We start from the raw sequence: 14,803 nt of genomic DNA, 5'->3' as shown, positions 1-14,803 counted from the left end.
TTCCTACTGTCTACAGTACTTCTGATCAGCCAGGTCTAGAATGGGTTTGTTTTCTCCATCTTCCTCTCCTTGTGTTGATGGCAACTCCATTATACAAAACACCATGACTAGGATTATCAATCTTGGCTTTCTAAAAGAGGAGATAAAGCAGTGTAGAGACTGTTTGCACTAAAAAATCTTGCTGAATTTTGGTGTCAAAAACTGAATAGTAACACTATTTTTTCCTCTTTCCATTTCTGTTTTAACAATTCTAAATCTCCCCTAGGCAAATTTTTGGCAGAATGGAAGCAAGATTAGGACAAGAAAATCAAAACAGAAAATCTCATGAATATTTTTTGTAAGTTCCCATTATTACTAGCTCTCAAGAATTGCAATGGAGTGAATCTCACTTCCTAGTAACACAGTCATTCAGTACATTGTGGTTAAATTTGGTAGCAGCCCCTGTACTTTTTTTTTTTTTTGGCAGTTGGCTATTTCAAATCTTACATTTCCACCCTTTAAAAAATCTCAGTGTCTTCCATGCCATATAAAGGAACTCAACTTGTAGAAACTTATTGAGCATTACAAAGGCATTCCACATAGGTGGTCTCTCCTGCTGTATCTGAGAGCTGGAAGAGAAATCTTACCTAAATTCTCAATGCCATGGTAAGTTTCCTTAAGCACAGCTTAGACTGGTTGAAAAGCAGTTGAAAGAGAAAGGAAACTCTCTGGCAAAGTGATAAAGTACATTTTATTTCTGGTTTCAGAAAGGCGTCACCTCAGATTTTCATCAGGATGAAGTTAGACTCATTCTCCCCATTTCATGTGTATCATTCAAACTAGAAGTCACATCACCTGGGACTGAAATTTTTTTTATGGGCTCCACACTGCATCCTTTCCCTAGACCTAAAGCAAATCAATGCATTTTTTCACAAGGTGAAAATAAGGGCGGTTCAGTCAGTATGTCTACCGACAACATTGAATCACTTTCTCCCTTCACTGAAAGTCATTTGAGTAGTTATTATTGTTCTCAATTTATCTCAGTTCAAAATATTGATCATTTACTAGCCAATTAGCATGGTCTGAGCATGGTGTAGAATATTAAATAAATACCTGGAGCTTATAACCTTGTTGCGTCAACTTGACACTTGAATGGAAAACAATACAAATTAACAATTGTAGTGAAACATATAGTAAACCAAAAGAAATGAAAAAAATATATATATATCTGGAGGAGGAAAATGGCAACTTACTGCAGTATTCTTGCCCAGATAATCCCATAGACAGAGGAGCCAGGAGGGCTATAGTTTATGGGGTCACAAAGAGTCACACATGACTGAGCACAAGCTCACATATATATGTATATACACACACAAATGCTTCTATACAAATATTCATAGCAGCTTGACTTGCAATAGCCCCAAGGCTGAAACAACTTATATTAGTTTCCTGTTGCTATGTAACAGAGTACCCATAATTTTAGTGACTTCAAACAACAAACATTTATTGTCTCACAGTTTATGTGGGTCAGGAATTTGGGAGCAGCTTCACCAGGTAGTTCTGGTTCTGGGTCACCTGTGAGGTTGCAGCCAAAGTGTCAAGGGGTTACAGTCATCTGAAGTCTGGGCTGAAATTGGATTAGCTTCCAACATGGCTTACTTATGGCTGTTGTCAGAAGACTACAGTTTCTTATTACATAGGTTTCTCTATAGGGCTGTTTGAGTTGCTTCACAGCATGGCAACTGGCTTCCCCCAGAGCAGGTGATCCAAGAGAGAGGAAGGTGGAAGTCCAAAATTCTTATAAAACCCAGTTTCCAAAGCTATAGGCCATTACTTCTGCTTTATTCTATTAAATAGAAATGAGTCACTAAATTCAGTTCACGTTGGAAAGGAAAGTGAAATTAGGCTCTATGTCTTGAAGACAACAGTGTCAAAGAATTTGTGGACATATTTTAAAACCATCACACAACCTAAGTGTCCATCAACAAGAGAATCTATAAATTGTGTGCATATCACACAATGAAATACTGCACAGCAATAAAAATAAGTGAAGTTTTGATACATGCAACATGGGTAAATGTCAAAGAAGTAAGACACAAAAGAGGACATACTGTAGGATTTTATTTACATAAAATTCTAAAAGCTGCACTGAATTCTAAAAGTTGCTCTATATAGAGAAAGTAAATCAGTGGTTGCCTGGGGACTGGGTTTGGGGGGATGGAGTGATGAAGTCGGGGAGGGAGGGATTTCAATGGAATCAAAGAAACTTTTGGAGGAGATGGGTATACTCATCTTATTTGTGGTGACAATTTTACAGATGTATAAATATCTCTAAACACATCAAATTGTAGATTTTAAATTTGTGCAATTTATTGTATGTCAATTATACCTTAATAAAGCTCAAAAAATCTATTGCGGTGGTGCTGCTGCTAAGTCACTTCAGTCATGTCCGACTCTGTGCGACCCCATAGACAGCAGCCCACCAGGCTCCCCTGTCCCTGGGATTCTCCAGGCAAGAACTCTGGAGTGGGTTGCCATTTCCTTCTTCAATGCATGAAAGTGAAAAGTGAAAGTGAAGTCACTCAGTCGTGTCCGACTCTTTGCAACCCCACGGATTGCAGCCCACCAGGCTCCTCCGCCCATGGGATTTTCCAGGCAAGAGTACTGGAGTGGGGTGCCATTGCCTTCTCCAATCTATTATAAAGATAAGAAAAATTTTTCATTCATAAGCCAGTTATATTTTCCATTACTTTTCAATTCTGATGCTTTAGTAACCAAATATAATAAATAAGTCTGGAACTTTTATCTACTGCAAGATAGTTCTCAGCAAGGAAGGAACTTATTAACTTCTTTTAACATATGGTAATACTTTTGGGACTCTGGGTTCTTATATGGCTAATCAACACACTTCAGGTTATTTTCATCTTTAAAATACTCCTTGAAGAATTTTTATAAAGCCAAGAGTAACTATTTTGCTTTGTGCATTTGTCCAAAATCAAACTAATTTCTTCCTCCAAAAATATGCTCCTTTAGCTGAGTTTATTAAGTCACCATTTACCCAACACCATGACCTAGAAGTATCTGCTTCTCCTTCATTGATATCCTCCCCAACCCATTTCTCACAATTTGTTTATTCACTCAACTAACATTCATTGAGGAACTACCACATGCCAGATATTGTACTAGTGTTAGGTGTACAGTGCTGGGTAGTTACACCCGACTCCTTGCCTTACGCATCCTCCATATTTTAGTGGAGGATACAGTCTCTGAGTCTGGTCGTTCTATGCTGGACATGTATCTTGTGTCCCTTATGTCTTCCATTCTCATTGCTACTGATTCAGTTTACGCAGTCATCATTTCTTGCTTCAACTGATGTTCTAATTGGTCGCTGTCCTTTTCTTTCCTCAGACTAGTTTGTTCTCCATATGGCTGCCAGAATCTCCCTTTTGAAACTCAGATCTGATTATGGTATTCTCTGACTCAAATAATTTTTGATGGATCCATAGTACCAGCTGCATAAAGTCCAGGCTTTTTCATGACTTGACTGCTGCCATCTGACAACCTCAATTTCACCCACTCAGTTCACTCTAGCATACTGCAGTGCTCAAAGTTCCCCATCATGCTGCGTGTGCCCACATCTGCCTGCACATTTTGCTTCTGCTTGGAAATGACCTCTGACCTCTCTTTTACCAAGTAAATTCCTGTGCATCCTTCAAGACCCTGTTCACATTAACCACTTTTCTCAAGAACATCCATTTGCAAGCAGAATTTATCAGTCTTTTAACTCCCACATCTGTATATTCTTCTCAAGTTTAGCACTTATCGAGGCATAGTGTAAGTTAGTAATGAGAAAGAAAAAAACCAGCCTTATCCCCCAGCAGGCCATGGTGTTTTCCTGCTGAACATAACTTTTGCACAGAACACCCGGATGGTTTGAGGTTACTTTGTGGCGAATCCACTTAATGGGTTGAAACAAAAACATGATCCCTCCATAAGCACATCTAAGCACAAACAAAAACAACACCACCATGTTAAACACAAAAATGGCCACATCTCTCTCTTTCCCAGCTACTGTGACTTGCTGCTGCTTCTTAACTAATTATAGGTTTAATCTCATTCCATTCCTCTCTGCTCCTAAAGAGTATGAAGATAACCAACCATAGAATTGCTCCCTTTTTTGGCAGCATGCAATCCAGAACAATCACCTGATTCCCTGAGTCTTCCCCTCAATGAACATGGCCAACATCCTATATCTAGTCTCCCTAACATCCTGTAAGACTCTCCTTTGTTACACATGGTGTGAGGTTGAGATCTCCCTTGCTGCGGTAAATAATACACTCCATTTTGTTTAAATGTAGGTATATTCCTGGTAGTGTTTTGCATGTAGAGTTGTGATTATGAAATGAAGTAGCATATAAAAATCTTTCTTGGCACATAAAATTTTAGCTCAAAAAGTATAGTTGTAAATGTAAAGATCATTTACATATTTGATCTTTATACTAGACTCTAAAGATTTAAAGATCTCAGACTTTTATCTATGTCTTTCTAGGCATCCTTGTACAAAGTATAGTACCTATCTAGATACTAAGTACATGTTTACAGGCTAAACAAATGAATGTGTATTTTATGGTTGAAGGCATACATTTTAACAAACAGTAGAAGCTGCTTTAATAAAACATACTATTTCTCATCAAAGTACACTGCTAGTCTGCTACTGACTGAGTTTGCTTTTACATGTGAAGGCGCTCCTGTGGCTTTGATGTTATTGCCTTTGGTTAGTTCCCACCATCAGCAGAGCTGATGTCTTCGTTTTGAAGCGATGATGGCTTGTGTTCTACCTCCAAAGTTCCTCATGATCCTTACTATTCCCAGCATGCACTGCTACACAGCCCACTAGGTGTGAGGATGCTGTTATTCCAACTGTACATTACCAGAAATAAGTCACAGTAGGAGAGCAGATTAGGATACTTTAAAGTATGGGGAAAGAGAAACTATGAAAAACTAGAAGGAAAATTGATTTCTAACTACAGTTAGCCCTCATACTTGTTTTGACTTCATGGATGATTCAAGGTACAGTATAGCTGTCCTCTCTCTCCAGGATTTATTTCTATCTATAGATTTCCAGAACTCTCTCAACCTTAATCTTACAGATCTTTCTATTTTGTGCTTTAGTAACATATTTTTCAAAATGGAATAAAAAGTACTAGTTCTGTTCAAGGTATTTACCTCATTTTTGTCCCATATAGCAGAGTGTTTAAGAACTCAGGTTTTTGCATCAGAAAGATACAGATTGGAATCCAGGGTCACCAGCTTCCTGAATATGTGACTTTCATGTCACTTAACCTTTCTCAACCTTAATTTTCTCATCTATAAAATAGAGATATCAATAGTAAGTAACATGCAGAGTTGTGATTATGAAATGAGATACCATATAAAAATCTTTCTGGGCACATAAAATTTTAGCTCAAAAAGTATAGCTGTAAGTATACAGCTTATGAGTAAGTAATAATGAGTAAGTAACTTATTATTCTTCGTTAGCAGAGTTTACATTTATAAATCCAAGGTAGATGTTGGATACTTAATACCATGCAAAGTTAAATTATGTAATACACTATTTTACATATTATTGATATGTTATATATTATGAATATTAAATAACAAACTAAAATAGAGCAGTTTGTATTTCAGGGTTTAGTCAAACTCATTATGTCAGTGAAAAAGAAAACAACTGCAAAACTGACTTGTGCATAGTGTATCTTGCCTGAAATAAACTTTTAAATTTAGAAAAATAAAATAAGCTCTTTATAATACCTATCACAATGGGAATTTTAGTGATTGAATTGGATGACTTTTAAGGTTCCCTGTTGTCAGAGAGAGAACAGTGAATTTGATAAACAGCAGGACAGACTAGACCAAGTAGGAAAAAAAGCAGAAACTAGACTGGCCTTTGGGAAGGATAAGCATTATTATCATATTTAGCTGCAAATGACAAAAGGAAGTTCAATCAAGCTGGAGGTGTTGGTGAGAATGATGATAGGTAATTGGTCTAAGTAGGCAGATAGTAGCTAAGAAATCAAGAGAGTTGGAACACAGCAAAACAACTGGGGGAAATATGTAAATAAGATATATTATGCTGTCAGAGAGGAAGAAATTTTCCTCTATCTTTCTAGGTTCTTATAGATGGATGAAGAATTAAATTGACCTGAGACAGATTAACAGGAAAAAAACAAGTTTAATAATATGTATACATGGGAAAGACCCAGGAAAACTGAGAAACTTGCCCTTGCCAACATGGCCAAAGCCCTCACCTTAAAGACCATCTTCAGCTAAAGACAAAAACGCTGGGGTAGTGGTTTAAGACTTTAAAGGTGAGGAAGGTAATTCACATGGAGATGGAAATGCAAATGTTTGGTAAACAAATGTTCACTATGCCATGTAGAGACAATGGGACACAGAGTGGACCTTGCCAAGTTTTTCTCCCAACCACATCTAGTCCATATCTTTCGTAGCTCTCTCTGATGATAACTCTATTCCTAGAAGGGACTCTTTAAATTCTTTTAGGCAGTTAAGGGGGAGGTAACAAGAAAAACTTTCTGAGTCTTCTGTTTTTTAAAAATAATCAGTCTAAATTAATCCTCATGCCAGAGCGAAACACTTTGAGGTGGCAAATTTTGCTCCCCTACACTATTATTAGTAGCTAATATTAATGAGTTATTTTTAGATGGGAAGGGTTGCTTTGAGTTACATTTATTAGCTCACTTAATTGTTAAAACACTCAATATAGTGGATACTACTAATGGGCACATTATGAGGAAATGGAGTTAATGTGGAGAATGGTGGAAACTGATTCCATATAAAGGTATTATTTGTCACATTACTTTGGGTTGCAATTTCTTTCAGGTATGTTTAATCTCTGATGCTGTATTGTTTATATCTAAAAGATCGGTTTGGCTCATTGTAATGTCTTTCATGTTTTTCCTTAACATATTTATGTTTTCTCTACATTTGTGACAGCATATTAAAAAGCAGAGACATTACTTTGCCAACAAAGGTCCGTCTAGTCAAGGCTATGGTTTTTCCAGCGGTCATGTATAGATGTGAGAGTTGGACTGTGAAGAAAGCTGAGTGCCGAAGAATTGATGCTTTTGAACTGTGGTGTTGGAGAAGACTCTTGAGAGTCCCTTGGACTGCAAGGAGATCCAACCACTCCATCCTAAAGGAGATGAGTCCTAGGTGTTCATTGGTAGGACTGATGTTGAAGCTGAAACTCCAATACTTTGGCCACCTAATGCGAAGAGCTGACTCATTTGAAAAGACCCTTATGCTGGGAAAGATTGAGGGCAGGAGGAGAAGGGGATGACAGAGGATGAGATGGTTAGACGGCATCACCAACTCAATGGACATGGGTTTGTGTGGACTCTGGGAGTTGGTGATGGACAGGGAGGCCTGGTGTACTACGGTTCATGGGGTTGCAAAGAGTCAGAGACAACTGAACGACTGAACTGAACTACATTTGTGAACAAATGGAATATAGCTGTGATGTGCTCTGCTTAGTCATCAGTTGTGTCTGACTCTTTGTGACCCTTTGGCCTATAGCCCACAAGCCTCCTCTGTTCGTGGGATTTTCCAGGCAAAAATACTGGCATGGAAATACTGGCCATTTCCTTCTCCAGGGTGTCTTCCCAACCCCGGGATTGAACCTGTGTCTCTTGTGTCTCCTGCATTGCAGGTGGATTCTTTACCCACTGAGCCACCAGGGAAGCTCATAGATGTGACAGTCATTTTCACGTTCATGTTTACTAATTCTATCATTTGTGACATTTCTGTTTCCATTTTGATTGATTTCTTGATTTTCTGTTTATTAAAGGTCCTATTCCTGCTTCTCTGAATGAAATTTTACTTTGCTGGCTGCTGAATATTCATATATATATAGTTAAAAATATTCTTGATTTTACTGGGTCAGGTTAATTTTTAATAGATGAACGTTGTAACACTGTCATCTTCAGAGGCTTGTTTTTAAACTCTATTAGGTAGAAACAGATTAGCATGTAATTCAGGGCTAAATTTTTCCCACTAGTGGGTCAGGGTTTTTTTGAGTATTATGTCTGATGCCCCATGCGTTTTGCCGTTTGTCTGCTCTGACTGGAGGAGACACCAGCTCTTCTTGGTGCAAGGTCCTATCACTGGGTCTACTTGCTCCCTTAAGGTTTTTTTTTTTTCTTTTTTCAGGACATTAGGGAATTTCCTCATATACATATAATGATCAGGACTCAGGTGAAGTTTTGGTATCAGGGGGGAGCTCTTTTTTAATTGCAGTTCTCCTTATCTCCAATGCTCTGCCAAAACTCGAGCTTCCTTGGCCTCTGAGAACCCCGTTTTGGGTTTCTAACTCAGGAGAATGCTGGGTTCTTCTCCCTCTCCACAGCGCATCCTGGAAACTCTCTCTAGGCAGTATACCACAGCAGCCTTACAATTTACTTCACTGAGTTTTTTTTTCTTTTGGAATTACTATCCTCTGTTGCCTGCTGTTCAAGGCATGAAACGTATTGTTTCTTTTCTTATTTTTCATTTATATGAGGCAAGAGGACAATTCCAGTGTACAGTATTTCATTGTGGCCAGAAGCAGAAGTCCCAGGTATCTTTTTTACAAAGGTCCCAGAAGCTACAGCCTGGGTAAGCACATGATTTATATCCCCAAACAAAACGCACACAAGTTTAATCAACTGTTTCATGACCACATATCATTGCACCTGGACTCAGTCAACTCCTCAATTTAAGGCCTATTGCCTGCCACATTCCATTTTCATGTACAAATTTATGTATTAGCCATGGCTGTTTCCGTGACAGTAAAAGAAATTCCACTCAAACCATAGAAGGGAAAAATTCTTTTAGGTTATTTAGCTAAAAGTCCATAGAACAAGAATAATTTTAGGCATGATAAGATAGGAAATTTCAATGATATTATAAAGGTTCTATATTTCTAGTTTTTGGAAATTTTCTCTCAAATGACTCTCAAAGGCAGGCAGAATGTCCGTCAGCATTAGAAAACTTATATCCTAGCTGTTAACTACTTCACAACACATATCTTATGAGTTTAAAACCTCTCAAAGAAAGACAATATCTTTTTTTTTTTTGGTAGCACTTTTATTAATAGAAAAGCTTTCATGTTGGGTTAGATTAACCAACCTTGGGTCACTTAATCATTTTTGATCCAAGCACTTTTTCCTGGGGCAAGAGTTTTTTTCATTGGCCAGGACAAGTCATGTGGCCTCCAGTTATCATATATAATGGGTTATCCATAGGAAAGTGGGTTCTATTTTCAGAAGAAATTGATGAGACCATGTGTAAGACAAGGATGCCCATGAGCTGGGGGATAAAGCAGCAGTTTCATTTTGGGAATGATGTAGAAACCCAATACTACATCTAGTACACAACATAGAGATTTGCCTCAAGGTGAATGTATCAATTGAACTATTGAATTAAAGCTTAAATCTCTTGGACTGAGAATAGATAGGTCAAAGAATCTTGGGTGTGGTGAAGTCTACTAATTGAAGTCAGGAAATCTCATCTATGAAAAGAGCAGGAATAGCATATTTTCACTTTTAATACTAAGACTCTATAATTCTGTTACAACAAAATATAGAAATACTACTTTCATTAGCAAACTAGGGCATATAAATTCTCATAGGTGAAATGTTATTACTGATTTTCAAATGAGAGAAAGACATCATTCTCGTCTTGCAATATGAGTTGATTTACATCAAATAAATTGGTTATTAAAAATAATTTTAAATATTAAAATGAGTTAGAAATCTCACCCTTAGGAATGGGGTTAATAATTGTATTCCTTATTATTCAACAGAACTTTCTGATCAAATATAGCTTTTCTTTAAAAACTCTAAGAAATTAGCAGTGAATGCCTGATGTATTGAGTAAAAGGATTCTGAGGTTGTGTTTGGACTATGCTGGAAAGAATGACTCTTCCACTGTGACGTTTTGTTGTAGTACTAGCTCTTGTGAGTATTAACATGACATGTTCTGAATTGAGTTTCTCCAGTAGCTCAGTGCTAAAGAATCTGCCTGCAATGCAGGAGACACAGGGAACACGGCTTTGATCACTGAGTCGGGAAGATCCTCTGGAGGAGGGCATGACAACTCATTCCAGTATTTTTGCCTGGAGAATCCCCGGGACAGAGGAGCCTGAGGGACTATGATCCATAGGGTCGCAAAGTGTTGGACACAATTGAAGCGACTGAGCACACGTGTACACATGTTCTGAATCAAGAAAGAGTAACTATATTTGGCCCTGGTTTCAGTTGGTTTTCTTGGCCTTGGGTAAATCATACAGTCACCTAACTTGCTATTTCTACGAAGGAAAATGGCTTATAATACTCCCATATCCCACAGAGATCGACTAAATATTAAATAATATGTTGTTTAGGGATATATATGTATATGATAAAGCTAGTTTTTTAATCAAGGGAAAAATTAAATTTGGGATAGTAATCATCAGTAGGGAGAGGGTAAGTCAGGATAATGACAGAGGGGGGATCTCAGTTATTATAGATGCAAAAATATTAATAACCATATAGTTCTTAAACTGGGTGGAGGACACATGAGTATTTATTTTCTTCATAAATTCTAACATATAAATAATACAATTACATATACCTTTTGATTGAATCAAGTATTGAATAAAAACAAAATAATAATGAAATAAATTTGGAAAAAACACTCCAGCACTTTAAATAAAGGACATTCATAAGAGAAACACGATTCAATTCAATTTCCAAACCCTATATATTTGAACTCTAAACAAGACTCTTTTTTAGTTTAATATCTACTAAAGAGGTTGCACAAGGTACCATTGGAGATGGCTGACACAAGCTGACTGACTTTCTTGTGGACACAATTTATTTAAAACACAAAATGCACATATGTCTGGATCCTCAAGTAGAGGGATATGAAAGCCAGAGCAAACAGGATTTCTATACTTACTGTTTCTGCTTTCTTACTATTCCATTCTAACTTCTTAGTCTGAATTCCCCACCACTCCACTGAGTAACTCATATCAAGATCACAATTTCCATCTTGCCAAGTTCAATGGTTGTTTCTCTGATTTCATGGTATTTGATCTCTCCGTGGCTCCTACCACAGATGAACATCACTTCTTTCTGGAAATACTTTGTTTTTGGAATTTTTTTTCCACCTTAATTGTTGCTATTTCTGAATGCCTTTAGCTGGCCCAGCTTCTTCTCCTCTTGATTTCTAAAAGTGGAGTGACTTAAGCCTTGTCCTCAGTTCTCTTCTTTTTATATAGTTTTTTCAGTAGGCAATCTCCAAATGTGCTAGTTACCCTAAATCTCTTTCTCTAACTGGGGCCTCTCTCATCAGCTCCAAACTTGCATATCCAACTACTAAACTGATATACTCATCTGGGCATTGGGCAACTTCTAAAAGGCTGCTCATCCACCAGATTTTCCCCACTCAGAAAATGCTACCTCCATCATGCCAGTATGTCAGGCCACAAACATTTCTGAATCCTGGTTTTCTTTCATGTCTCACAACCCATCCTTTATCAAGTACTATAAGCTCTATCTGTAAAATATATTCTAAACATGATCACTTCTCATCTATTCCAATGATACAATTGTGGTCTAGGCTTTCATCATATCTCACTTGGACCCTGCTGGTCTCACACAGCAGCCAGAGTTGATTTTTTAAAGCATAAATCTGATTATACCACAACTTTCTACTGGTTTCCTGTTGGAATGACTGTAATTTTCAAGTGCCTTGCCATGGCCAAAGAGGCCTCCTTGCTAGCTCTTAGACTCATCTCATACCACTCTTCCTCTCTTCCCCTGCCACCAATCACATTGGCCTTTGCTATACCCCACAAATGCACATGGCTCTATCCCCTCCTGGGGTTTCTGCATTTGCTCTTCCCTTTGTTTGGAATATCTCCCTTATCTCTAACCCATTCCACACTGTCACATGGTTTTTCCTTTGGTATTTCAAGTCTAAACTCAAATGCCAACTCTTCAGAGAGGACTTTCCTGAGGAGCCAGCCAAAGTAGAACTTCCTCTCATCCCTACCACCAGTCACTTTCTGTCTCACTGCACTGTTATATCTTCTTCATGGCACTTAACACTATCTGCAGTGATCTTAGGAGAAGGCAATGGCATCCCACTCCAGAACTCTTGCCTGGAAAATCCCATGGACGGAGGAGCCTGGAACACTGCAGTCCATGGGGTTGCTAAGAGTTGGACTCGACTGAGCGACTTCACTTTCATTTTTCACTTTCATGCATTGGAGAAAGAAATGGCAACCCACTCCAGTGTTCTTGCCTGAAGAATCCCAGGGACGGGGGAACCTGGTGGGCTGCCGTCTATGGGGTCGCACAGAGTCGGACACGACTGAAGCGACTTAGCAGCAGCAGCAGTGATCTTATTTATTTGTTTCCCTATGTGAGTATTTTCTGCATATCTCCTCATTATTATGTCAACTACGTGAACACAAAGAATCTGACAGCCTGTTTTATTTTGCCTTATTCCCAGGACCTTGAGTAGAGCCCAGCATAAGCTAGGTGATCAATAAATACTTATTGATTGAATTGTTGGTTGTTGAATGAATAAATGAGTAAATAGCTTCAAGTCACATAGGCCTTGTCTGTCACCCAGACTCAGATTATATTACGTATTATGTAATTTGATAAGATAAGTCTCAGAGTATGATTATTTTAAATAAACATTGACTGAAAGTGAAAGTTGCTCAGTTGTATCTGACTCTTTGTGACCCCATAGACTATACAGTCCATGGAATTTTCCAGGCCAGAATACTGGAGTGGGTAGCCTTTCCTTTCTCCAGGGGATCTTCCCAACCCAGGAATCGAACCCAGTTCTTCCGCACTGCGGGTGGATTCTTTACCAGCTGAGCCACCAGGGAAGCCCTGAGTACATGCATAATTTTTATTTCATGTAGAACAGGTAGGTTTCACCAGAAATCTACCAGTCTTGGTCCTTCACTTTTTCATGCTATTTAATCTCACTTTGATGAGATTTCCTACAAGATATTTAGTGAAGTGAAAGTCACTCAGTCATGTCCGATTCTTTGCTACTGCATGAACTGTAGCCTGCCAGGCTCCTCTGTCCATGGGGATTTTCCAGGCAAGAATACAGGAGTGGGTTGCCATGCCCTCTTCCAGGGGCTCTTCCCAACCCAGGGATTCAACCCAGGTCTCTCGCATTGCAGGTGGAATCTTTACCGTCTGAGCCACCAGGGAAGCTCAAGAATACTGGAGTGGGTAGCCTATCCCTTCCCCAGGGGATCTTCCTGACCCAGGGACCAAACCAGGGTCTTATTCTTTACAGGTGAATTCTTTACCAGCTGCGCTATCAGGAAAGCCTAAACCAAAAGAAGGAATTCTGCTTCCAGCCAGATTTATTCTCTGTTTGAAACAACTGAAAAAAAAAAAAAAAAAAAAAAAAAAAAGGGTGGGGTGGGGGGGGAGTAAAGAAGGAAGAAAGAACAAATCAAAGAAAAACAGACAAACAATTTATAAAAACCAGGTTTCAGTTTCCAAGATGTTAGAGATGAGGCACTGAAACTCAGTGATCCCTGAGACAGAAAATAAAAGTTGTCCAGCCCTTTGACCACCCAGCTTCTGCCCTGAGAATGCTAGGCTAGGGTGCAGAGAAGCAGAATCTGGCAGATTCCCTGAGAAATGCCAGATTACTCCTTAGAAATATTTTGGTTTATCTGTTTAACAACTGGGTTATGCTGAAGATTTAATGTGAATAATCTACTGTTAGATAAAGTGTGTTTGTTTTTTTTTTTTATAAGAAGATCCCTTTTTCTGACCTTGGGCAGAGAGGATGGGCACACAGAAGGGTGTGAATGATTTACCCATGAGGAATGTAAAGTATACCCCATCACCAAAGAGTTGAAGGTAAAAAGATAAAAAGTTTCAATCTCATAACCTTTTTGGCTAAATCTTTTTGGTCTGTTTTTTCTACCCAAGGCAACTGGATATTTCTGCAGAGGCTTTGGAGGAGCCTTGAAAGGGGCCAGGGTAATGGAAAGGAATCAGCAGTTTTGTGTTTTCCCAGAGATATAATGTATCATAGATGGACTTGCTCTCCCCAGGAGGGTAGCATCATGGCAGGAATTTGCCAAGCTAATATACTTTTGCCATGTAATCCTCAGATTTAAATACATCACCTCTCTTCAGACCCTCCAAAGAAACCTAAAAGATTTATAGCTTTTTCTGTCTGAGGGATTTGGAGTATTTTCTGACCTAAATTCCTGGTCTATGGGAGATTACTTTGACAATTTCTTACATTTAGGATTTGTGAGTCTAAAAACCCACAAGACTTCAAGGAGCTAACAAATTCTCAGGGCCTCATAACTGTGGGGTACCAAGTGCTTTGCTAACAGAGCCAGCAGCTGTACAAATCTTATATTACAATCCTGTCATAGACACTCAGTAAAGGACCAGAGGAAATTAAGTGAGACATAAATAGATTACGCTGATGGAATCAACAGAAGCATCTTGTCTTTAAATAGTATTTTGCTTGCTTAGCCATAAACCAAAGGAGTCCGACAACATGGCTTATCTCCAGAACACTAGTAAACAAATGAAGCTCAAGTTAGCAAGATAGGTATCAAAAGATCTGGGCATCATTTTGCTTTAAAACCTTGTTATTTTAAAAATATTTACTGAGAAAGTCAAAATCAATAATATATGCAGTTGGTTTAAAAATAAAAAAAGTACCATTAAACTTGAAAAGTAAGACCCTGGCCAACATTCATTATTTGCTACTC

The 14,803-nt window shown here is 38.4% G+C and overlaps 1 long non-coding RNA gene across 5 annotated transcripts in view; it reads right to left on the bottom strand.

Annotated features, from left to right (window-relative positions):
• Positions 1-14,803, bottom strand: part of LOC129646204 (uncharacterized) — an 86,475-nt gene that overhangs the window by 23,724 nt on the left and 47,948 nt on the right. The window contains exon 4 of one of the 5 annotated variants that reach the window (XR_008711766.1): positions 5,324-5,346. The exons of the other annotated variants lie outside the window; for them this stretch is intronic. This is a non-coding gene — a long non-coding RNA (uncharacterized LOC129646204). Of the gene's footprint in view, positions 1-5,323; positions 5,347-14,803 lie in introns of those variants that run through there. 5 annotated transcript variants of the gene reach the window in all.

The sequence above is a fragment of the Bubalus kerabau genome, chromosome 3 (assembly GCF_029407905.1).
Source record: "Bubalus kerabau isolate K-KA32 ecotype Philippines breed swamp buffalo chromosome 3, PCC_UOA_SB_1v2, whole genome shotgun sequence".
In the NCBI taxonomy this organism is placed as follows: domain Eukaryota; kingdom Metazoa; phylum Chordata; class Mammalia; order Artiodactyla; family Bovidae; genus Bubalus; species Bubalus kerabau.
The sequence above is the reverse complement of the archived record's forward strand: the minus strand, read 5'-3'. Positions and strand labels throughout refer to the sequence as shown.